Below are 23,934 nucleotides of genomic sequence, written 5' to 3'. Positions count from 1 at the left end.
TAATTTTTGCTATGGGTTTTTTGAACTATTCCTTATCAGTTTAAGGTCATTTGCTGAGCCGTATCAGTATTGGGTAATAGATTTTAAATGCTGATTCTGTACCTATTGAGATCATCAGATCATTTTGTTCCTTCAGTCTTGTTAATGTAATAAAATACACTGATTGGAGTTCCCGTCGTGGCGCAGTAGTTAACGAATCCGACTAGGAACCATGAGGTTGCGGGTTCGGTCCCTGCCCTTGCTCAGTGGGTTAACGACCCGGCGTTGCCGTGAGCTGTGGTGTAGGTTGCAGACGCGGCTCGGATCCCGCGTTGCTGTGGCTCTGGCGTAGGCCGGTGGCTACAGCTCCGATTGGACCCCTAGCCTGGGAATCTCCATATGCCGCGGGAGCGGCCCAAAGAAATAGCAAAAAGATGAAAAAAAAAAATTTAAATAAATAAATAAATAAGTAAAATACACTGATTGATTTTCCAAAGTTAAATAAATCTTACATCCCTGTAATGCTCTCAAATTCAAAGTGATATACTGCCTTTTAAACATATTGCTGGATTAATTTTGTTAAGATTATATTTAAAATTTTTGTATGTAGATCCTTGAGATTGGTCCTTAATTTTACTTTCTTATAAATAAATGTGCATGCCATGTGTTGGTCTCAAGGCAATATTGGCCTCATAAAACAAGACATACATGTCCTCTGTTTGTTTTTTTTAAATTTTCTGGAGAGGTTTATATAAAATTTGTGTTATTTCTTCTTTAAATATCTGGAAGAATTTACCAGTGAAGTCAATCATGTCTGGAGATTTCCTTGTGGGAATTTTGTTAATTACAGTTTTGATTTACTTAATATATAATTATTCGGATTTTAGAAATTTTCTTTTTCTTACCATTTGGGTAAGTTGTATTTTTCTAGATAAATTATTGCTTCATCAATGTTTTAAAATTTTTTGAAATAAAGTTTTTCACAATATCCTCTCATTATTTTATTTGAACGTCTATCAGATCTCTGGTAATTTCTTTGGGCTTCCTGATATTGATAATATTAATCTTCTCTCTCTTAATCATTCTTGCTGAGGGTTTAGTTTTTCAAAGAACTGACTTTTAACTTTGCTGTCTTCTATTGTACATTTTTTCTATATTTGACAAATGTCTGCTACCATGCTTATAATTATCTCCTTTCTTCGTTCTTTGGGTTTAACTTGATATACTTCCTGCTCTGGGTATAGTCAGAAAGTTAACAGATGATTAATTTTCAGCATATCTTTTTTCTGATGTGTGAATTTAAACCTTTTAAGTGTGCTTTTAATTAACACATCTTAGTGTGTCATATTTTCACTTTAATTAAAATTATTTAAAATTTTCATTAAGATTTAATCTTTATTCATGGGTTATTTAGACACACTGTTTAGTTACTAAACATTTGATGGTTTTCCAGTAAACTTTATTATTGATTTCTAGCTTTATTTTACTGTATAATTTTAATACATGGAATTTTGTTAAGATTTAAATTGACTCAGAATATGGTCAGTTTTGCTAAATATTCTATACTGCTAAAAGTGATGTGAATTCTGAAATTGTTTATACAGTTGGTAAATGTTTCTCAGATTTTATACAGGTTGACAATTTTCTTTCTTGATTCATCAGTTATGGAGAATACTGAAATCAACTAACATGGTTGTGAATTTATCTATTTTTTAAATCTGCATTTTTGCGCTATACTTTTTGATGCTATATTATTGGGAGCATACAAATTGAGAAGTATTAAATTTTTCTGGCTGATGGGTATTTTATCATTATAAAATGCCCCTCATTTTCTTCAGGAATGCCTCTTGCCTCAAAGTCTATTCTGTCTTATAGAATTTATGCCACGTTCCTTTATATTAGTGTTTATACTTTTAGTTCTTTTGTGTCCCTGTATGTATGGTATTTTCTAAGTTTTATTTGTTCAGTTTTATATGTTTTGTTTTTCAATAGATTTAGTTTATTTACACTTAATATAAGTGCTGATACTTATATTATCTACTGTCTACTATTTGTCATACCTGTTCGATATCCCTTGATATGCCTTTCTTGCAAATTTTTGAACTAATAAATCACTTTAAAATTATTTTCCGGTTCCTTCTTCCTTATCTGATGTTATATCTACATCTTTTATTTTCCCTTAATGGTTACTCAGTGATTACAACAAACATCCTTGATTTGTTAGAATCTAAAATAAATCAGTGCTTGGATCACTCCCCAGGTAGTGCTTGAGTTTTACTAATTTTAATTCAATTACTTTATTCCCATCTTTTGTGAGTTGTTTTACATATTTGTTCTTCATGTATTTTAAATCATTATTATTCTGCCTAGTCAATATTCATTTAGATATACTTACATATTGACATTTCCCATTTCTCTTTATTTTTTCTTATATTTCCATGTTTCCTTCTCTCTTAGGAGGAAGTGCCTTCCTAAAGGCAACAAATTGTTTCAGTTTTGGTTTTCCTGGAAAGGTCCTTATTTTTCTTTTATTTTAAAAGAATGTTTTTTTTCCTGGATAGAATTCTAAGCTGGCAGTTATATTCAGAAAATCTATTCATCAATATTTATCTGAAACCTAAAGTTTATCCAAAACTGGCTTTGAACGAGTAATTTTTCTTTTAGGAAATCAAATGAAATAAATTAAAATTTTAAAAAAGCAGGAGATACAAAGAAATGAATTTCATCACTACTCACAAAAGTGAAAAAATGGTAATTACATAAAATCCAACTTTATGTTGAAGTAAATTATGACAAATCCATACAGTTCAATATTGGGAAAACATTAAAGTGATGCTTTGGAAGTTTTTTTAATAAGAAAAAACATTTATATTATTGCATATGGAGAAAACAAGTTGCAAATTTCGATACACTGTGTGATTTCAGCTAAATAACAAAGTTGTATGCATAAAAAAAGCCTAAGAGGAAATACATAATTCAGTTAACACTGTTCATCTATAGGTATAAAGGTTATGAGTGGTTAGTTTTCTGTGATTGAAATAAATGATTTTCATATAGGAGTCACTCTCCCTTTCCTATTTAAATTATAAATAGAACAAAAGCTAACATTTATAATTTAGGTAAAGGACATTTAATTCAAGGGCTTTGGGTTGTTATAAATTGTCTTCCACACACAGAATTTCGCACGAAAGGAAATCATAGAAATATACCAAAGAGGCCTACTTACACTGTCATAAATTTTTCCAAGTCTCATATCACTGAGAAAAACCTACTTCATGCCAGTTGCCATAAACACCTGATTCCTAAGTATAAATCTGTGTTTTGAAAAATGCATCCCACACACATTTCATCTGGAGTTAAAAGAACAGTATCTGCCTTCCCTCATATACACTACTAGTCATTTCCTAAACCTCACTAGGGGTGGTAATAATGCTTCCCCAACAGGAATTAATTTTATGCTAATCATATATGTCTGTGATTCTCACAGCTGCTTTACAGAAGCAAGGGTTTTGCAAATTAGCTGCTTTCTTATTTAGGGAAGGTGTAGGATGGACCGGAAGCAAAGGCATCATTGGAACTCACATAATGTTTTTAGACACGCTAATTAGCCTGGCAGTCTCATTTTATCATTTCATCAGAAGATGGTTTGGGGCAGAAGCAGTCCTGAGGTCGTCAATTCTGATTCAGCTGATTAACACTGGGCTTGTAAGATAATTGGAAAGGTCAAAAAACAGTGTCTAGTCTTTCTCGTAAAGCTAAAATTATTCTCAGAAAAATTTCTGAGACATTCCAGCCTTGTGGGAAGGAGCTTAGGAATGAGGCAGATCTGAATTTGAATCCTTGGTGCTTGCTCGCTTGCTGCTAGGCCTGGGGAAAAGGGCTTACCTTTGTGAATCTAAGTTTCCTTCTCTATAATAACAGAAGTAAAAATGCCTCTCCCATAGGGAGGGACAAGACAAGACACATGAAACATAATGTCCAAAACACTGTGAGGGTACAATCAATTTTCATTTACCCAAATCTTCATTCAGCTCTTACTGGAAAACCTTGCCTATTTGGGAGGATGGAGATTCAAACATTTAAACTGATGGGACAATTTTCGCCTCCTAGGTAATGCTGGTTAGACTGCTTTTAGCTTAAATGTGGAATGTGATATAATAGACATGGGGGTCAGGTGGGGTGGGAATGTACCAGGAGTGAGGCAGACTCAATGACTATTTAGGATTCATGGAAATGATAAAAACCTGAAAAGAAATCCAATAAGATGGTAAAGGTTAGTATTATTCATTCAAGTTACTGACATTGATTGAAAAGTTACTACGACAGGGGCAGAGTTAGATGCAGAGGGTGCAGTGGGGACACAATAAGCTCCTTCCTTTTCTTCAGAAAGCTGACACTCTACTGGGGGCAGCAGGCATGGAGACAGAATAGTAAGGGTTGTGGTGTGGGATGATCTGGTGGCTGCAATGTTGGTGGCCCCCCATGCTCCCCACTCTAGGGCAGCCCTGGGTCAGATGCCTTCTTTCCACCAGGAGGGATTCTGCTCACAGGGTATCGACCCATCTGGGAATAGGGAAGGAGCTGGCTGGCCTGGGAGGCAACAGAATGGCATTGGATAAGCAAACATGCTACATATTCTCTCGTCCCAAAAGCCAGATAATCATCAAAGACGTGCACAACTAGAACGAATCACCCCACACTTACTAATTAATCACTGGAGAGTCACTGAGATGAGTAGTCTTTTGGGGGGAAGACTCGTTCCCTAGAGAAGGTCAAACAGCCTGTCTCTGAGTGCAGTTTTCCTGCCTCCTCGCCCTCCCTCTGGAAATCTAATGTGGCCATGCACAGATGGACCATCACCAGAGTTCCTGAGATCCTGGCTGGTCAGGATCAACAAGGCTGAGGAGGAAGTCTCCATCATGGCTCAAAGGAAACAAATCCGACTAGTATCCATGAGGATCTAGGTTTGATCCCTGGTCTCACTTAGTGGGTCAGGGATCCCAAAATGGGTTGGGGATCTGGCATTGCCATGAACTGTGATGTAGGTCACAGACCCAGCTAGGAGCCCGAGTTCTGTGGCTGTGGTGCAGGCCGATAGCTATAGCTCCAATTTGACCCCTAGCCTGGGAACGTCCACATGCCAAGGGTGTACCCCTAAGGAAAAAAAAAATTTTAAGCAAACAATACGAAACAAACAAATAGAAAACAAGGCTGGGGAACCTTCAAAGGATGTAATATTGACTTCCTTCTGAGATGGCAGGTCACTCAGAACAGTGAGGAATGATTTAGCCTAGGTTTTGAAGTTTTAAAGACTTTGCTATTCTGAGAGGGGGAAGGTAGGTAATCCTTCTGATGTATTCTTTCATCCACTCCCCAAATCCTTGGCGAGTGCCTACGAAGTGCCAGGAACCATTCTAGATGCTGTAGATACATTGGTGAGTCAAAACAGACCCAGTCCTCACATGCCTTCAATGTGACAAGCATAACTGGTCCTATGTAGCAGAGCCCAGAAAGGATGAGAGGGCGATTTTAGAAGGTCATAGAAGGCATCCTAAGAAAGTGATCTAAAGGATGAGCAGAAGTCCAGCAAATGAAGGGAGCAGGGGATGCACTTGGAAGAGTTATGCACAAAGGCCCTTAGCAGAAGAAAGCAAGGCCTTACAAGGACAGAAAGAACCCAGTGCAACTGCAGTGGAATGAAAACCAGGTGAGGGACCAGAGGTAATGTCTTTGATGGTGGTAACGTTAGGGATGTTTATGTCAGGCTAAACCCAACTTCAGAACTTACTGGTTTTGTAAATTCTAAAGATTATGTCTCAAATTATTTTCCAATTTTTAATTAAGTTTTTATTTTGAGGTAATGCTAGATTCACATATGCCTGTAAGAAATAACACAAAGAAACTCCTTGTACGATTTACTCCATTTCCCCCAAAGGTAACATACTATAAAACCCTAGTCCAATATCACAAAGACAGTGACATGGATATAGTCAAGACATGGAACAGATGCAGCACCAAAGCATCCCTCATGTTGCCTTTTTATATCCACATGTTCTTCTCTCCAGCCCCCAATCACTCCTTAACCCACTAATCTATTCTCTCTTTCTATACTTCAAAAAAATGAAATACAGTTCATTTACACTGTTGTATTAGTTCCAGATATACAGCAAAGTGATTCGGTTATACATAATATAGCAGATCCTCAACCTGCTGTGCCTCAAGGGAACTCTTGGCTGGTTTTCTTTAACACCACTGTGGCCAGAGCAGCACTGGTGCCCTCTTGTTACTGCCGGATGACAGCACAAGTTCAGGTTCTCCCCTTGGCCTTGACATAGAAGGTAAGGAGGACCCATCACTACTGCTGAGCTGAGCAGAGAGTGGGAGTTTAGCGCATTGACACTGTGCTGGGGTGGGGGATGTTTTCCAGAGGGGCTGGGAGTCCTGGCTCTCAGCCTGGCCTCTTCCAACACCACTTTGAAGGGGCTGCTGGGGCACCTCATTGCAGCCCCCTGAGGGTAGAGCACTAAGCTCCCTAAACAGCTTTTTCTGGTATGGTTAAGAATGGAGTTGTCACATTCCTCTGGTGTGTTTGGGGATTAGAGTGGTTATTGTCTGAAAGTCTTCTGTCTTGCTAGGCTGCCCACTTCCTAGTCCTCTAGCTAGAGAGAACAGGCTTTTCTGGAAGCTGTTTTTATCCAGGTTCACTGGCATTTCCAGGTTACTGGCTTCATCAGCTCCACATATGAGATGTATGAAGCAAAAAGAAAACCAAAGGAACGCATGATGGTGTCATTCCTTCGGTCTCAAAGTCCTCAGGTGGCGTGTTTTCTTCACCTTTCAGGATTATCCAGTGTTTGTTTTACATATAATGTCCAAAGTTCTTAGGGTACCTCATGAGCCTTGGGTGTTAACTGAGAGGGTCTTGGGCTGGGAAAAATACGGAGGGGGGCAAAATGAATAAACTATCTGGAACGAGAGAAAAATAAACTTCAACTTGCCCTCGTGTCTCCTTACCAATCGGGGTCTGGCGATCACCTAGAGATTGTGGTGTGGGGCAAAAGCAGAAAATCAGAGAGAACTCCCTGACCCTGCCCAGAACTTAGGTATTTTTCTCATTTGATTTCTGTTCCTTCTGCTGTGGTCAGAGTTTTCATGACTCTAATGAAACCCTCCTGGCTGTTGTTAAGCTAACCACAAGTGGAAGATGTGGGGAATATTGCAGGGGTGTATTTCCTAATAGTCTTTTTTGAAATCACCATGACATTTAGTTCGAAGGCACATTTAAAGTCCCTTCTGGAGTTTCTGTTGTGGCTCAGAGGTAACCAACTCAACTAATACCCATGAGGACACGGGTTTGATCCCTGGCCTCATTCAGTGGATTGGGGATCCAGTGTTGCCTTGAGCTGTGGTGTAGATCACAGATATGGCTTGGATCCTGCTTTGCTGTGGCTGTGGTATAGGTTGGCAGCTGCATCTCCAATTCGACTCCTAGCCCAGGAATGTCCATATGCTGCAGGTGTGGCCCTAAAAAGCAAAAATAAATAAAGTCCCTTCTGCACTGGCAATGCCAAAACTTTTGATGATGCAAAATTGCCCTCCCCCAAAGGAGAGGTGTCTTGGGCCAAAGTCAGGATGCAACGATCCACCAGTTGTGTCTTTTTTACAGAATGAGAGGGTCATTTCATTGAGAGGGTTGGGGAGAGTCTTTTAGTTTTTAGTGCAGGGTTGAGGAAGAGGCAAGGGTGCTTACCCTTATTCTGTGAGCCAAGACTTTCCACACTTAAGTGAAGGTGACTGAGGTTATGGTGAAGCAATCATAGTGAAGCATTAATTTCCTCTTGCCTTTCCCTTCCCTCCCCTGATCCCACAAATAACCAGCCTATGCTCACAACTCCCAGGCAGGCAAGGGGCAAAAGCAGAGCCTTCCTACGTGACATCCTGGAATTTGTTCCCCAAGAGAGCCTGGGGAGAGATTCAGAAATAGTGCAGAAACATAAGTGCATAAAAGGAGTATTGTCTCAAAGCTGGTGTGGGGCATGGTGGGAGAGCATCAGGGGGCACTGAGGAAGCAGAAATCCTTTGGTTCCCTAACCAGTGTAGGTGAGAGGAAGAGTAACTGAGGGTTCATCTGTATATGCAGGGCCCAGGCATATTGGCAAAGTTCCAGTGTTCCAAGGGTGGCATGGAATGGCAGAAGCCCTGGGCCACAAGGCACTCTGCATTCTGCAGATCTGGATGGTGGACAGATCTGAGGTATCCATGGATTTCACAGTCTTGGTGTGACTTGGGAAGGGAGACCCCTGAAAGGGATGCTTGCATGAGGAATTGCCATAGAAACTGCTATTGGAGAAAATGCAGTTTTACTTGTTGCTCCTTCCCTGCATACGGGGCCTGTGGTTCACTGGGGACCTCACAGTGACCCCTGTTGATCCTGATCATCCTGTCACACAGGCAGGAGGCAGAAGAGTAGGCTCTGAAGTCATCAAGTAGTACTCCAAACACACACTTTTTACTTCACCAGAACAAATGGCTCTTATTTTCTGCAGGGTGAATCTTTAATAAAAGACTTCTTGAAGAGATCTATGGGAGCAGTGAGCAAAGGAACTCTTAGGTTTCTACTTTTCTTCCTTCCAGAAACCACTGCTTCTCTCAAGCCCCTGCCTTGTTGTCATGGAAGAAAAGGCGGCCAGTGTCTGTTTAACAGTCTGCTCATCACTTCTGCTCATTTCAGCTCAGATGCATTTGCATGTGAAAATTACCTTCCTCAGCTCCCAAATTGAAGCTCCTATGTGCAAGGAGAGAGGCCCCTCTCTTTGAAGCTCCAGAAGACATTGCAAGAAAAAAAATAATTATTACTTCCATTCTGATGCTCACCCCGTGGCCTGAGGTATCTTACCCATCAGAGTGTGCCAATAAGAAACCACACATGCATCTTATTTTGAGCCTGAGCCAGAGCGAGAAGCGGGTATTGCTTAATTCTGATGTAGTCAGACAAAGCCTGTACCCTACAACTTAATTTCTCATGTTTTCCTGTTCTGTGTCACTTTCTGATGTCAGCTATAATTTGATTTTATAGTTTATAGAACCACTTTTCAGGTACTGGGATCCCTCCCTTTCTTTGTAGATGGAAATAAAAATACAGGCACAGGGCTCAGGAATAATTTTGCCAAAGTTAAAGACATGAGGGGTCTGTTGATTTATGCAGGTGCAAGAGTCCCTTCCTTGAGACCCAGAACATTCTTTCAGGAGAAGCCTTCTGGACCCCAAAGGCTCCTCTGAGGTCTCACATCTCTGGCTTCCCCACAGCAGGACCCTGGGCCCATCTTTTGCCTGAACAACATTGCAAAGCTTTGTTTGTATCCTGGGTGATTAGTCAGCTCCTAGCATCTTCATTTCCAAGGACATCTTCTCAGACACTAGCTCTCTGACCCACTGGTCTCTCAGAAAGGTGGGGCTCATTTCTTTGCAGCACCTGCCCATGACCATGAAGAGGATGATGATGAAAGATGTTTACCAGGCCCTTACTTCAACGTTTACAACAATGCCTACCTCCATCCACATATGTCCTCAGATCTGATTCTAACAAGCACAGTGGGTAGATCTGGCTACTCAGATTTGAAATGTGGGACGCCAGGGATCAAATAGTAATTTTCTCAAGTTTCATAGCCAATAAGGTGTGAAGACACAACCTTGGCCAATGCCACCAGGAAGATGTGATTCTGGGAGCAAGGTGTGTACATGAATTCACACCACCCACCACTGCTTTCCAAGGCACCAGAGGCCCTGCTTCATCTCCCTTTCTGGCCAAGTGTCCAAAAGTCACAAGTTAGGAAGGAAAAGAGAATGAGGCCCTAGACATACAGGCAGCACCAAGGCTAAACAAAGGGGAGTCTGTATATCACCTCACACATGGATTCACCATTTATCTTTAATACTTTTTTCACTCCCAAAGGGAAAGCTGGCAGCCACAGCCTAAAATGCCCTCATCTCAGACCAGGGTCTCGATGTCCAGACAATGCAGCCAATAGCCCTTCAAGCACCAAGAGGAATTTGGAAAGAATCAGGCTCCACAGGGTAGCAGACTCCCTTTGAGGCAAAACAGCACCAACGGCACACCTGTCAGATGGAAGCCCTATGAGTTGCAAGGGATTCAGGAACTTCCAAACCACGCAGAATGTGAGTGATGCTGTGGGCTCCCCTAAAAGCACTCCCTTGAGTCTAATAACACGTCTAAGAGGTTTATTGAACAAAAGTGATTATCCCCAGTGAGTGCATGAGAAGACTGAGCCTCAGAGAATCTATATAAGGCATCTATCATTGATTTGGAAACAGGCATTATGCTACATCCATTTTCAAGGATAATCCTTCACAAAAAACATCCTCACAAAAACATGAAGTTCTGGAGAAGTTATGTGCCCAAGGTCATTAAGCCAGGTGGTGGCTTAAGCCTGGGTCCCACATACAGAACTTCTGGCATCAAGTTCAAAGCTGTGTGTACAACTCACCAAAGGCTAGAACATCTCCCTCAAGCCTCCAGGAGAACCCCTAATAGTCACTGACTCAGGCATGGCTGGTATAGGCTTGTCAGACTCCAAAGTAGACAAGGTGACACAATATAAAGAGGGACAGCTGGAAGAAGGAGAATAGAAATCTGGGTGTTATTCCCAGGAGACAACAGCAAGAAGTTCAAGATTGGACTGTACATGGAAACATGCAGATATGAGGAAATCCGCAGAGATGACGTGTCAGACGTCCCACCAGGCTGAATGTTTTACATTTTTCTGTTCAATCTATGTTGAGCTCCTAATGTTTATTTTAACCTCTCAAAATAATATGTAGGTAGAGCATACAGCAGCAACCATCTTATACTCTGCATTGCACAAGTGAAAGATGATGACTGTAACACAACCGTTTCATTCAGCATAATAGGAAATTCAGTGAAATGGGTGATGGGGCAGATAGAGCACAGAGCAAGCATTGAGCATGACTCACAGTCTTCAAATGATTCAAATTACATGGTCTCCCCCTGTCTAGGGCAAAATAATTCAGGAAAGAGAAGTTGAATGTGAAGTCAGGGAGGGGGTGGAGCTCCCAGGAAGAAAGTGGAAACTTGCTACACTGTACATATTTTCTTTTTTTCACCTTTATTTTAGTCTTTCTTTTGTTTTTATTTTTTTTTATCTTTATACAGTTTTAAAGGTTACTTTTCATGTATAACTATTACAGAATATTGTCCCTATTCTCTATGGTGGACAATACATCCTTGGGTCTTTCTTCCACCTAATAATTTGTAACTCCCACTCGCCCAACCCTGTATTTTCCTACTCCCAACAGCTTAAAGACAGAAACTATATCTCTTTTTTTTTTCTTTTTATAACCACACTTACAGCATATAGAAGTTCCCAGGCTGGGGTCGAATCAGAGCCTATGCCTCAGCCATTGCAATACCAGATCCAAGCTGCATCTTTGACATACTCTTCTATACCATGGCTCGTGGCAGTGCTGGATCCTTAACCTACTGAGTGAGGTCAGTGACTGAATCTGCATCTTTACAGAGACAACTTTGATCCTTAACCCACTGAGCCACAACAGGAACTCCCACAATCTGTATCTTAGAGACACATATCCACTTGATCAAGAGACTATGCCTTAGCTCAAAGGCACCTGAAAGACAGGGCCCTTGGCATCCTTCCAGAATCCCACAGCAAGCACACTCTCAACTCAGCCAGTGAAATGAGAGGCTGGTTTAGATCTCTGTTTACATCCAGGGTGGAAGGCAGCCCATCCTGCAGAGACCGGTGGGAGTGTCCGTGGGGCATTAGACATCTTTGCTCCTTGGTCCTAGATGAAGGACCCCTGGGTAACATCAACAAGACCCCATCTTGGAAGATGCGCCATCTGCTTTGGGGGAGCCAGGTATAAAGTTGTACATTTCTCCAACCCACACAACGCCCCCCATTTCTCATACAGAAGTCACAGCCTGCCTAAAACTGACTGCGAGCTCTGTCCTCTTGCATTCACCCCAAAGGGCAACACCACTGCCCTCTGGCCAAGAAAGGTCTCAGCCTAGAGACAAACACTATATAGCATCTCCCATCTCACAAGGGGTCTGTAAATTCCCTGCAGTCTCAAAAAGCAGGCCATAATGCCCCAAAGGTCCTGGTGGCTCAAGACCAACATCATGCAGGTGGCAAATCTTCCTCACCCCACAGGTCCAAGCTCTAGGCCTGTCCCCAGAGGTCCCACTCCTTTACTTGGAGCCTAAAACCATGAATGTATCAGGCTTCCCAGATGAAGACCAACAGAGCATACCCCAGACACCATATAAACCAAACATATGAAGAAAGACCTGGGATAAATGACTTTATCTTTTGCTGGAGAAATATTCTCAAGAAGAGGAAACCCATCACCAGGCAACTTCATGGCCTTCAGAAGTCATTTACCTCCTTGGATACCCCAGGTACATTCAGCCAAACACCAGCCCAACCCCAAGAGGTGCTCCACATGCAAGAAGCTCCAGAGTTCAATACATTTGAGATGCACTCCCCTCTCCAACCTCCTCTGGGAGATTCACAGTGCATAGTAAAGGCTGCGAGAAGTTACGAAATAAGTAAATCCACTGCTTTGACAAATTTCTTTTGACTTGAGCATCCTCTCACCTATTTTACAGAGGATGGAGACAAAATTTATTGAGAGTGAGAAACATTTTTATGCCCATAATAGGGTCAAATAAAAGAGGGTTATGGCCCCTATCCTAGGCCTTTGTATTGGAGGCTTGGGATTTTCCTTATGCCTAAGGTCAAGTTTAAAAGATTTCAATCCAATCTTATGTTTACCAAAGGAAACATGGTTGGGGGGGCTAAATTAGGGTGTTTGGGGGTTGACATATATACTTTATGTAGAATAGACAGATAAGGGAAATCTACTATATAGCACAGGGAAATTTACTCAGTACTGTTAGTAACCTATATGGGAAAAGAATCTGAAAAGGGGTGAATATATATATCTGTATGATTGATTTATTTTGCTATATGCCTGAAACTAATACAACTTTGTAAGCCAACTATATTCTAATAACATTTTCAAAAATGATTCTATGATAAACACTTGAAAAACAAATCAATGGAAGAACTGAAAGTGTCCTGAGGTTTGGAGGAACTGGCCTTGGGGAAAAGAGATTTTCCAAACAGAAACAGGTCAGTATTTGGAGTTTCTGTCCTGAGGGGTGGGGTGGGTGCAGGATACCAGTGAGGCGACAGTGGACATACAGGGATGGGCCCTGTTCTTCTGCAGCTTAACCTAAGCAGGTGTCAAATGGCCTGATCTGGCTGGAAGAAGGAAGCTGCACTGGTCGGCCCAGCCCCCACCACTGGGGGCACACTGGCTTGGAACCTGAGCAGAACAGTGGGATTCAGTGTGTACTAACCTCGGAGAGACTTCCCCAAGTATTCCTATATGTGTGGGTGCCCTGAAAACTTGCCTGGAGCATAGGAAAGAGGAGGATGCCTTGGAAATAAACATGCCTAAATTTCTTACCTCACAGGTGCATGGGATTTCAGGGTCACATTTAATTAGATATGGGCCATGAGAGTTAATAAGGACTTCCTTACACTTGAGTCTCACAGTGATGGCAAATTTGAACTGCACCCCACGAGAAACACCTACCATCACTTTCTGGAACTCGTTTTATACAGAACACTCATTAGGAAATGCCCATGTGGGTAGACTTTGTACCTGTTCTAAGTTCTGTACTTCCTTTCCTTCACATTATAAACAGGATGGTGAAAAGTATTGTTTTAGGAACCAAATAAATATGACCTCAAATAGATATGACTGTCAGCATCCTGTCAAACATCTGGAAGAAAAGTGAAAACTTCGCTTGGCTTTCTCCTTTTCCATTCACATAGCTGGAATATTCTCTCATTAACTTCCTCACTTATTGGACCCAAAGTAAAATTTTTAAATCTTTTCGACCCAGTTCTATTATGGTGAATTATCCCTGTACACTGAGTTTTAGAAAATAATCTTAAGGTTGTTAAATGTCCTGAAAAAATATTGGCAACATATAGAAATGTATGTATACAAATGAAATGTATGCCACCAATGGAACGTTACATGTACCCAGTCAGGTGTCCTTATCTCTGGTAGTCACATTCTTCACTGGGTCTGTGATCACTGAATTAGCAAATCTTCAACCATTACCCAAGGAGAAATAAAAGAGTAGATTCCTGTGAGCCTTTAGTCACATTTTTATCAACCACTCAATATATAACTTTGTTTTATGTGTACTTCTGTTTAAAGACACTATGTAATATAAGCAGTTGACTTACTAACACTAAACTCCTGACCAGTGGCTCTATCACTGCCTGAACAAAGCTCATCCCAAAACACATATTCTCTTCATAAGGAACTTCACAGCCTTCTTGCCTTTAGGAACACTAACCAGCACTTTAGCACTGTACTTGAGTGTTGTATAAAAACCATAAAACTATAACTCGAGTGTGAGGACTGAAACAGGAAGGCAGAGCATCACTTTGTTTGACCTTAGCCCAGAACATGTGCATTTCAATTTTTTTTCACCACACTGTGCATGTCCATGAGTGACCTTGGCAATTTAGCAAGTATCGATTTGGGTGACAAATCAGTTTTAGTGAATAGGTGAATTTGCAAATATGGAGTCCACAAATAATGGGAATCAATAGTATTATTTTTATAATAATTAAAAATACTATCAATCCAATCTCCTGGGATAGATCTTGGTAGAAAATGGTATTTAAAAAGGAATGCGTGTGTGTGTGTGTGTGTGTGTGTGTGTGTGACTGAGTCACTTTGCTGTACAGCAGAAATTGGCACATTGTAAATTAGGCAGTATTTCTCCATATTCCTTATCGTAGATTGTGAACATAATTGGATTCTCCCTTCTGATTCCTCTCCTCTCTATGGAGCCTGTAAATATTACCAGGGGAAAAAAAAGTGCTCCATCTTCTGAGTATAAGGGAAACTCCATTATCTCAATGTGATTGTAATTTAACACTCTAAACTAATTCAAATCAACTTGTACTATTTCAGATTACATAGTCAAATAACTTAGACATAGATAATTTAAATCTCACATTTCATAGAATAAGGTATTATTTTTAAGATTGCCTTTTTTTTTTTTTGCTCTCTAAATGTTTCATAACATAATTTTATTCAAAATGCTCACATGTTTCAACAACCATTTCTCCAGCATCTCTGGAACCTGTTTTTCAGTGATCACATACCATTTTCCAGAGATGTCAACTTCCCTTCTATCCGGGTTAAGATAATGAATTTTCTAAATCTGCAAATGATGTGATCATTCTAAATTTTATTCCAAGCTATAAGGATCCAGTGACACAATATCTGGAATCATTTTCCCCCAGTTCTCCTACAGTGATCTGACAAAAAAATATCCTTTTGAAGGCTCTTTCAAAGGCTAATCTACAATTAACAAAACTTGGGAAAGTGAGGTCTTTTCCCTAAGGATAATCACTACTCCTGTACTAATAGTCTTTCCCTCTCCCTCTCTCTCACTAATTCTTTCTAGTGACCTCTACAGGCATCACAAACTAGAATCTATTGAAATCAATTAAAGCTACTCTGGGTTCTCTACAAAATACATCATAATTCAGTAATTAAGAGGCTGTCTGTAATAGAAGAGAATTTGGAAGGATTTGATTAGAGGGCAATTGCCTCCTTTCTGAAAGATGATTTGGGGGAAGGAAGGACTTTCTCCTTACATTTGGGCATACACTGTAATTTAATTCCAAGAAAATTTGGCAAAGCCTCTTTATGGGCCATAGTCCCATTCTAGAAAATCTAACCTTCTATTCCCTAAAGCATGATGAGCCATGCCTTTACCTGTATTTAGTGCTAAGAAAAATCTAGCAGGGAATTAGTCACCAGGACTATGTGACTGGCTACTTGGTACACAGGAGGGACATGTGACCACCTTGTCAGCTGGTGAGTCACATGCTGACAGTGCCCAAAGCGTTTGGTAACCTGCAGAATCTGAGGCCTCTTTAGAACAAAATCTGGTACACCAGGGGAAGTAAACAATTTGGGTGACAGGATGTGATGAAAAACAACTTGTCATGGATTTAAGGAAACAAGGTTGATTTTCCAGAAACTGGCTCTGAAGGCAGTTCCCCAAAACAATGGCCCTGTCTCTACCTGAAGCTCTCTCTCACCACTTCCAATTGCTTGTGGAAGGCAGGCCATGCTTGCTTGTGCCTCTTTACAGTGACTGCTCAGTACTGGTGGTTTCCCTGAAGCCAAGCCAAGAGTTCTCAAGCTTTTGCAGTAAAAGCCCACACAGCAGATGATGCCACTGTACCAAACACTCTAATATGTGGATGTGCAAACAGCTCACAAGCAAGGAACAATACATATTGATGTCTCACTAATAATAAGACAAATGTAATTAAAACTAAAAACATCTGCTTTCACTATAAGTTTGTCAAAAATTAAAATATTTAAGACATACACTGGAAAGGATGTGGAGAAATTGGTATTCTCATGTACCACTTCTAGGGGTTTACACTGGTTCAATTCCTATGATGGAAATGAAATGACTTCCTACATTAAAAATGCATATACCCTGTAATTTAGTAGTTCCAGTAACAGTACAAAGTACAGTACATAGTACAGTACTCTACAAAATATTCATTACCACTGTGTAATAACAAAAGATTAGAAACCAATAGGGAGCAAATTACACAAGTTATGGTACATACTCACACTGGAAAACTAACCAGCTATTAAAATGAATTAGATACATTCTGCACACAGGGATAGGGCAAGACTTCTAAGATGAACTTTTTAGTGTTAAACTCTTACATGTTGAACTGAACTATAACATAAAAAAGAACAAGAGAAAACAGTGTGAATAACACATATTGATGCAAAAAAAAACCCTATACATGTACTTTTTGTAATTGTGTTAACTGTCTAGTGAATAGCTTTTTCCTTTCCCTTAAAAAAAAAAAAAAAAGGAGTTCCTATCGTGGCTCTGCAGTTTGATCCCTGGCCTTGTTCAGTGGGTCAAGGATCTGTTGTTGCCATGAGCTGTGGTGTAGGTCGCAGACACAGCTCGGATCCTGTGTTGCTGTAGCTGTGGCACAGACCAGCGACTACAGCTCCAGTCGGAACCCTAGCCTGGAAACCTCCATATGCCCTGGGAGAGGCCCTAAAAAGACAAAAAACAAAACAAAACTAGGAAGAGTGATTGCTTCTGGGAAGATGAATGGGATTGCTAGAATTCATGGGAAGAAGACTTACTTTTCATTGTGCATTTTCTCAAACTTTTTGAACTATGGACATTCAGCACTGATTATAAACAATGAAATTAAAATAATCTTTAAAAATATATCCAATAAGGCATAGACTTGGGAAAATATTTATAAAATACATATCTGATAAAGGATCCACATCCCAAATATGTAAAGACCTCTCAAAACTCAATAATAGGAAAATAAAACAAAAACAAATTTTAAGTGATGAAAAAAATACTCTTTATGACAACAGAAATGCCAAAGAAGAGATACATGGCAAAAAATAATATAAGAAGATCCTCAACATAATAAGGGAAGGGAAATACAAATGAAAACCACAATGAGATTCATTTACACACTTAGTAGAATGGATTTGGGGGGATTTTTTTTTTTTTTTGGTCTTTTTGCTATTTCTTGGGCCGCTCCCGCGGCATATGGAGATTCCCAGGCTAGGGGTCCGATTGGAGCTGTAGCCACCGACCTACACCAGAGCCACAGCAACGCGGGATCCGAGCCGCATCTGCAACCTACACCACAGTACACGGCAACGCCGGATCGTTAACCCACTGAGCAAGGGCAGGGACCGAACCCGCAACCTCATGGTTCCTAGTCGGATTCGTTAACCACTGCACCACGTCGGGAACTCCGATTTTTTTTAATAACCTCTAGAGCTGGTGAGTATAGAAAGCAACTCAAATTCTTGGACAGCACCTGACGCTGATGGGGATACAAATTGGCACACCTGCTCTGTTCAACATGATTTCCTATAAAAGCAAACCTATACCTACCATATGACCTAGCAATGCCACTTTTAGGGATTTACTCTAGGGAAATGACAACATATGCACACAAAGACCCATATGCTCTTGTTCTTAGAAACTTGGTTGGGAATTGCCAAAATCAGAAATAACTCAAATATTCCTCAAATGGTGACAGATTAACAAACTGTGGTGTATCCCTACAATAAAACCATACTCAAAAAAAAAAAAAGAAAAGAAAAAAAAACCCCAAAAAACCCCCCAAAAAACAGGAAGAAAAAAAAAAAACCTCACAGTACTGAAAAAACCTGAATGAATTTCAAGAGCATCATGCTCAGGAAAAGCAGCCATTTACAAAAGGCTGCATTCTGTTATGATGCCATTTAAACAGCATTCTGGAAAAGGCAAAAAAGGTCAGTGGTTACCAGGGGCTGGGGAAAGAGGAAAGGGATTGACTAAAAGGGGCTCTTTTTGGGGTAATGCGATTGCTACACAACTGTGTACATTTGTCAGAATGCATCAAAAAAAGGAACACAAAAAAGAGTGAATTTTATTGTATATGAATTACTACTCAATAAACATGATATCTCGGCTTGCTGTGGGCAGCATAGCTGGTTATCTAAACTGTTTTCTCAAGAGAGTGGAAAGGGTCATTAAAAAAAAAAAAAAAAATCAGGCAACTCTGCCTGACTCCCTGGGAACGTGCCCAGCCATCTCCCTTCTGAGATGCTCAAGTCTCTACAAATTCAGATGGGGCCCTGGTTCAACCATGTTTCCCATGAGGAAAAGCATTTAACGTCATTATCCACCCCAAATACTGAATGACAATATTATCTTTCCCCACTTGGCAGAGAGATTTCAAGTTTGAATACGATGTTAATTAGATGCTCCTCTTTGCAAGTCGGTTATGAAGACAGTTGCACTGAGGTCAGAAGGAGATGGAAGGATTTGATTAAAGCCAGTCACTGGGAAAATAACATGAGCATAGACGTAAAGCCTAAAAAGGATATGACAGGTACACTTTCTATAACCTTGTCCACCATATTGATAATTATGATCTTACTGGGCATTTCTATTTTGACTCTCCAGTACATTTATATTACAAAAGCAATCATTTTAAACAATTTACTTGAATGACCTTCAGTTTTTTTAAAAAAAGGACTTGAGGGAGTTCCCATCGTGGCTCAGAGGTTAATGAATCCAACTAGGAACCATGAGGTTGCGGGTTCAGTCCCTGCCCTTGCTCTGTGGGTTAATGATCCGGCATTGCCGTGAGCTGTGGTTTAGGTTACAGATGTGGCTTGGATCCCACGTTGCTGTGGCTCTGGCGTAGGCTGGCAGCTACAGCTCCGAATAGACCCCTAGCCTGGGAACCTCCATGTACCGTGGAAGTGGCCCTAGAAATGGCAAAAAAAGACAAAAAAAAAAAGATTTGAAAAAACACACAAACCTATTCAGACACCCCACAAAGTTGCTTTGTCTTCAATAATTCTGAATTACTTGCACTTCCTGGCTATTGGTTTCATTACTTTGACAGCTGAAATAACATGTTCATGGCTTGTGTGACTCTTAGATGTTTGCGGTTAGGAGAAGAATGGGCAGGTTATGCATTATATTTTCTAAATTAACTCGAGCTCTGTCTGTCTACAGTCCTCCAAGGTTCAGCCACACACATCATACCTAAGGAGAGAGCAGGCACAAGCCGTGGTTTCCACTTGAGTAGGTGCCATTGTCATGAGGAACCAGGTGTCACCTCTTGTAATGTAAAAGAATCAAATAATTTAATCTTTTAAGACTGATTCAATGAGTCCATTCTACCTTGAAAGAGATAAATTGGTACATAAAGTACAAAAAGTAATCCCTTTGTATCTACCTCATGGCTGTGAAATCAAAGATTAAATTTAACACTGATTATTAACAAGTTTATGTTTAAAGCTATTTAAAAAAAAAAAGGAAAAGAAAAAGAAAAGAAAGCAGAAGAGGAAGGAGGAGGAAGAGAAGCAGCAGCCAGGACAGCTAGCAGCAGCACAGCTACTTCAAAAATTCTTCCTCAGAGTCTTCCTGGGAACTGCTTGGGAGGGGCTGGATCTGCCCAGACAGAAACAGCACTGACAAGGGACTTATGGTTTATTCCCTCCTAAACCTCTGCATACAGAACTTAGCCTGCCAGATGATCCAGGTGATAGGAACTTCTTTATTCCACTTAGAAAAGACAAATTCTAATAACTTGATTTACTCTGAGCTAGTGGGATTGCTGGATTGAACTTGGAAGACTGACTTCCCAAAACATCATTGAAAGGACAAAAGTGGAATTTTTAAGGAGGTCAAGTGCTCAGAGGAAAGGTGGCAACAGTGGAGAAGAGAGGGCTATCACTCTCTCTTGGAAGCTGAAGGTTAGTTGGAAGAGGGTGAACTGGCAGGGCAGAGCCTTGGGACTTTGGAGATAAGTTCAGGCACCCATTTTGGAGAGGGGAGAGATAGAAAGAGTTCTCTCTCGGAGCCTAAAATGCAGAAAGTGTGGGCCCTCGTCCCCAGTCCAACCCCATCCAGGAATGCCTACCCTCTGACTCCTGCAAGATCTGAATGATCATTCCGGAAAAATGGAAACAAAGAAACCCAGGCTCAGGGAAATGGTCACAGCAATGTGAGGCAGAGGAATGGAAATATGGATCAGGAGAAATTCTATATCTGAAGGGTGGGGAGACCTCCTTCTCACCTCTGCTCATTTTGGTGCCTACCTACATCATCACGCATGCACAGCCAGGGAGGGAAAAGACTGACAGAATGCCCTCTTCCAAAAGCTTTTCTCAGTATTTTAATTTTTTCCCTTATTTCATTAATATTTATGAAAAGTGTCATTATGTGTCAAGGTTAGGATGCATTGAGGATGCAGATGTTCAGAGTATGCAGTACAGATAGGAGAGTAATTGCGACATGGGTACCCCTGATTCTACTACCCAACTTCAGAAAATGCCCTGATGGATCTACATAAAACCCTCATGTGTTCCCCTAACCCATGTCTCTGTCTCAAAAGGAGCCACCATTCCGAAGGCTGTGCTTATCCTTCGCTTGCTTTTTTTAAAAAATAATTTTACCAATTATGCATATATTCCTAAACGATGTACTGTTTTGCTTCGCTTGGTTTTTAGCTAAATAATAGTGATATTATCTTATACTGCTTTTTCTAAAATTCTGAGAAACTCATTTGCACTCATTATGTGTTGGTGGGCAGCATTAACTAGTTCATTTTCTTAAGTGTGAAATATTCCACTAGGTGAATATACTCTATCTTTATTTATACATCTTACTATGGAGGGACATTTAGTGTGTTCTCGTTTTGGCTACTACAAGACTACAAAATGTTCTGGTATATGCTTTTCTAATACCCAAAGACATGCGTTTCTCCAAGGTACATAGTCAACTAATGAATCATAGTATTAATTTACATACAAATTTATAAGATATTGTTTTTCAAAATATCTATATCAATTTACTCTCACACCAATAGGGTGTGTCTTCCCATTCTTTATATTTCAAATACTTGATCAATAAAATGTCTTAATTTTAATAAATCAATGGGCATAAAAAAGTATTCCATGGCACTCTTTTGTTTTCCTGATTATCTAGAAGATTGAAATTACCCTTATAGATTTCCTGACTATATTTCCATCTCTATGAAATGTCTGTTTATACTTTTTGTTGATTTTTACTGAGTTGATTTTTCTTTTGGATTATAGTAGTCCTTTATATATGCTGAATACTGATCCTTTATCGAGAATGTGTATTACAATGATATTGGTGAGTTTGAATTCATTTTTTAACAGTGATTTCTTAAGAATATATAAATTATCAAAGAAATAGTCTATATTCAAGGATATGAAGCCTTGATATCATAAAAAATGCCAGTTCTACCCAAAGTAGTCTATAGTTCAATTCACTTCCAGTCAAAATCCCAACTGTTGTTTTTTGTTTTGTTTTTTTTTTTGAGCAACTTGACAAGGTAGGTTGCTTGTAGTTCACTTCCTATTTGAAGAAATGATTTTTTTGTGCAAAAATGAGCATAGGTTGGAATCAGCAGCTTTTCCCATACCTGCAATTTTCCTGAAAGCAGGAATCACAGGGACACAGGTTTAAGTTCTGGTTCGGTGCTCACCACTCTGCACTTGAGAACATTTCTTCTCTGAGTGTCCATTTTCATGTTTGTACTGAAGACTGAATACCTAATTGGTATTCATTTGGAGATAAGAATGCCTGATTGTAGCTTTGTTAAACAAGATAACACATAAAGCCCTCACAGAGGCAGTACCTAGCATTCAGCAAGCACTCAGTAAATGCAGCCTGCCTTCCTCTCTTCTCCCTCACTGCCAACCCTAGAAGCACAGAGTAGAGGGATTTCCTGAGCCAGATGGCCCAGCCCCTGTTACAAAATAGAGGCCCCACCCTCCTTTGGCTAGATGATTAAATGATGTTGCAGGGCCCACCAAAAGTAGGAATGTTTTTCATCTTTGTGCAAGAACATAATTTAAATCTATTTTTTATCACAAGAACTGGAAAATTTAGGCTACAAAGACACAGGGAACAGCCCAAGGCCTTGACTGTCTCTTTATTCCCTTTGAACTTGATAAAAGTAATACCTGCCCTTCCTTGAGACTAGAGGTAAAGCAAATGAAAGGCATGAAGTTGAAGCTTCAGGGTGTCTTATTTGCACAGATCCCTCTGAGGCTCTTGAAGAGGTTCTGATAGGAGTTGCACATGGTCATATATTTTTGTCAGATTTTCAAGTGATATATTTTCACTGCAATCCCTTAAAGCTGAGTCTTTCTACTGATGTTCCATTTATCGTGGTTCCCATCATATCAGGAGGCAATGGAGTGGCCATGAGTACTTTTGAGGTCCCACTCAGGAGAAGTTGAGTTGGGGATAAATTAAATTTGGCTTTTGTAGAATATGTGCATGTGATTTGTAGTCAATTCCTTATAGAGATGAGTTAATGAGGACTGTCCTGATATAACACTGGCTTCTAGGGATATCTACCATCCACAGTGTGGACTCACCCAGTGTTGTGTCATGCAGATGCAGGGCCAGAGGTCTTTATGTGGTGCTCTGCCACTGTGCCCAACACCAGACACATGAGATAAGTGGGGGAAAAAAAAAAATATAGAGCTAGAAGAAGTTGTCACTGGAGAGGGGACGCCTTCCTCAGCCCAAGAGTGGGCTCTTGCCTAACGATCGAGAATGATAAAGCAAAAGACTTTATTGTAAATTGGCACTCCAGCAGAGAGCAGCAGGATAAAGGAAACTAGGAGAACTGCCCTGCCATGTAGCTCACAGTCTCAGGGTTTAGGGTAATAGGAATAGCTTTCCAGGTTGTCTCTGGCCAATCACCTTGCTCCTGCCCATATCTGGTTTGACTCAGGGTTCTTCCTAGTGGCACATGCATCTCTCAGCCAAGATGGAGTCCAGCATGAAAGATTCTGGAATGTTGACAGGACATGCTATGGGCTGGCATCTCCTCCTTCCTTTTGATCCCTCCCAAATTTTAATGGTTAGTTTTTGGCAGCAGCACTGTGTTACTTATCAGGACCTCCTGTTGTGAGATAACTCATGCAAGTGGTTATCATCCTGCCTGCCAAGGACAGTGGTGTCAGTCTGGTTCCCTAACAAAGCTACTCTGTATAATATACTTCCAAATCTCACAGCTCATATATTTGTAAGAAAGAAACAAGAAATTTTAAAATTTAACAGCAATCTTAAAAATTTATATGACCTCATCAGTGATTCATTTTTTTGTTTGTTTTTTGTCCTTTTTTTTTTTTTTTACCATTTCTAGGGCTGCTCCTGCGGCATATGGAGGTTCCCAGGCTAGGGGTCGAATTGGAGCTGTAGCCACCAGCCTACACCAG

The sequence above is a fragment of the Phacochoerus africanus genome, chromosome 9 (genome assembly GCF_016906955.1).
Source record: "Phacochoerus africanus isolate WHEZ1 chromosome 9, ROS_Pafr_v1, whole genome shotgun sequence".
In the NCBI taxonomy this organism is placed as follows: Eukaryota; Metazoa; Chordata; class Mammalia; order Artiodactyla; family Suidae; genus Phacochoerus; species Phacochoerus africanus.
This window is presented reverse-complemented; position numbering follows the sequence as displayed.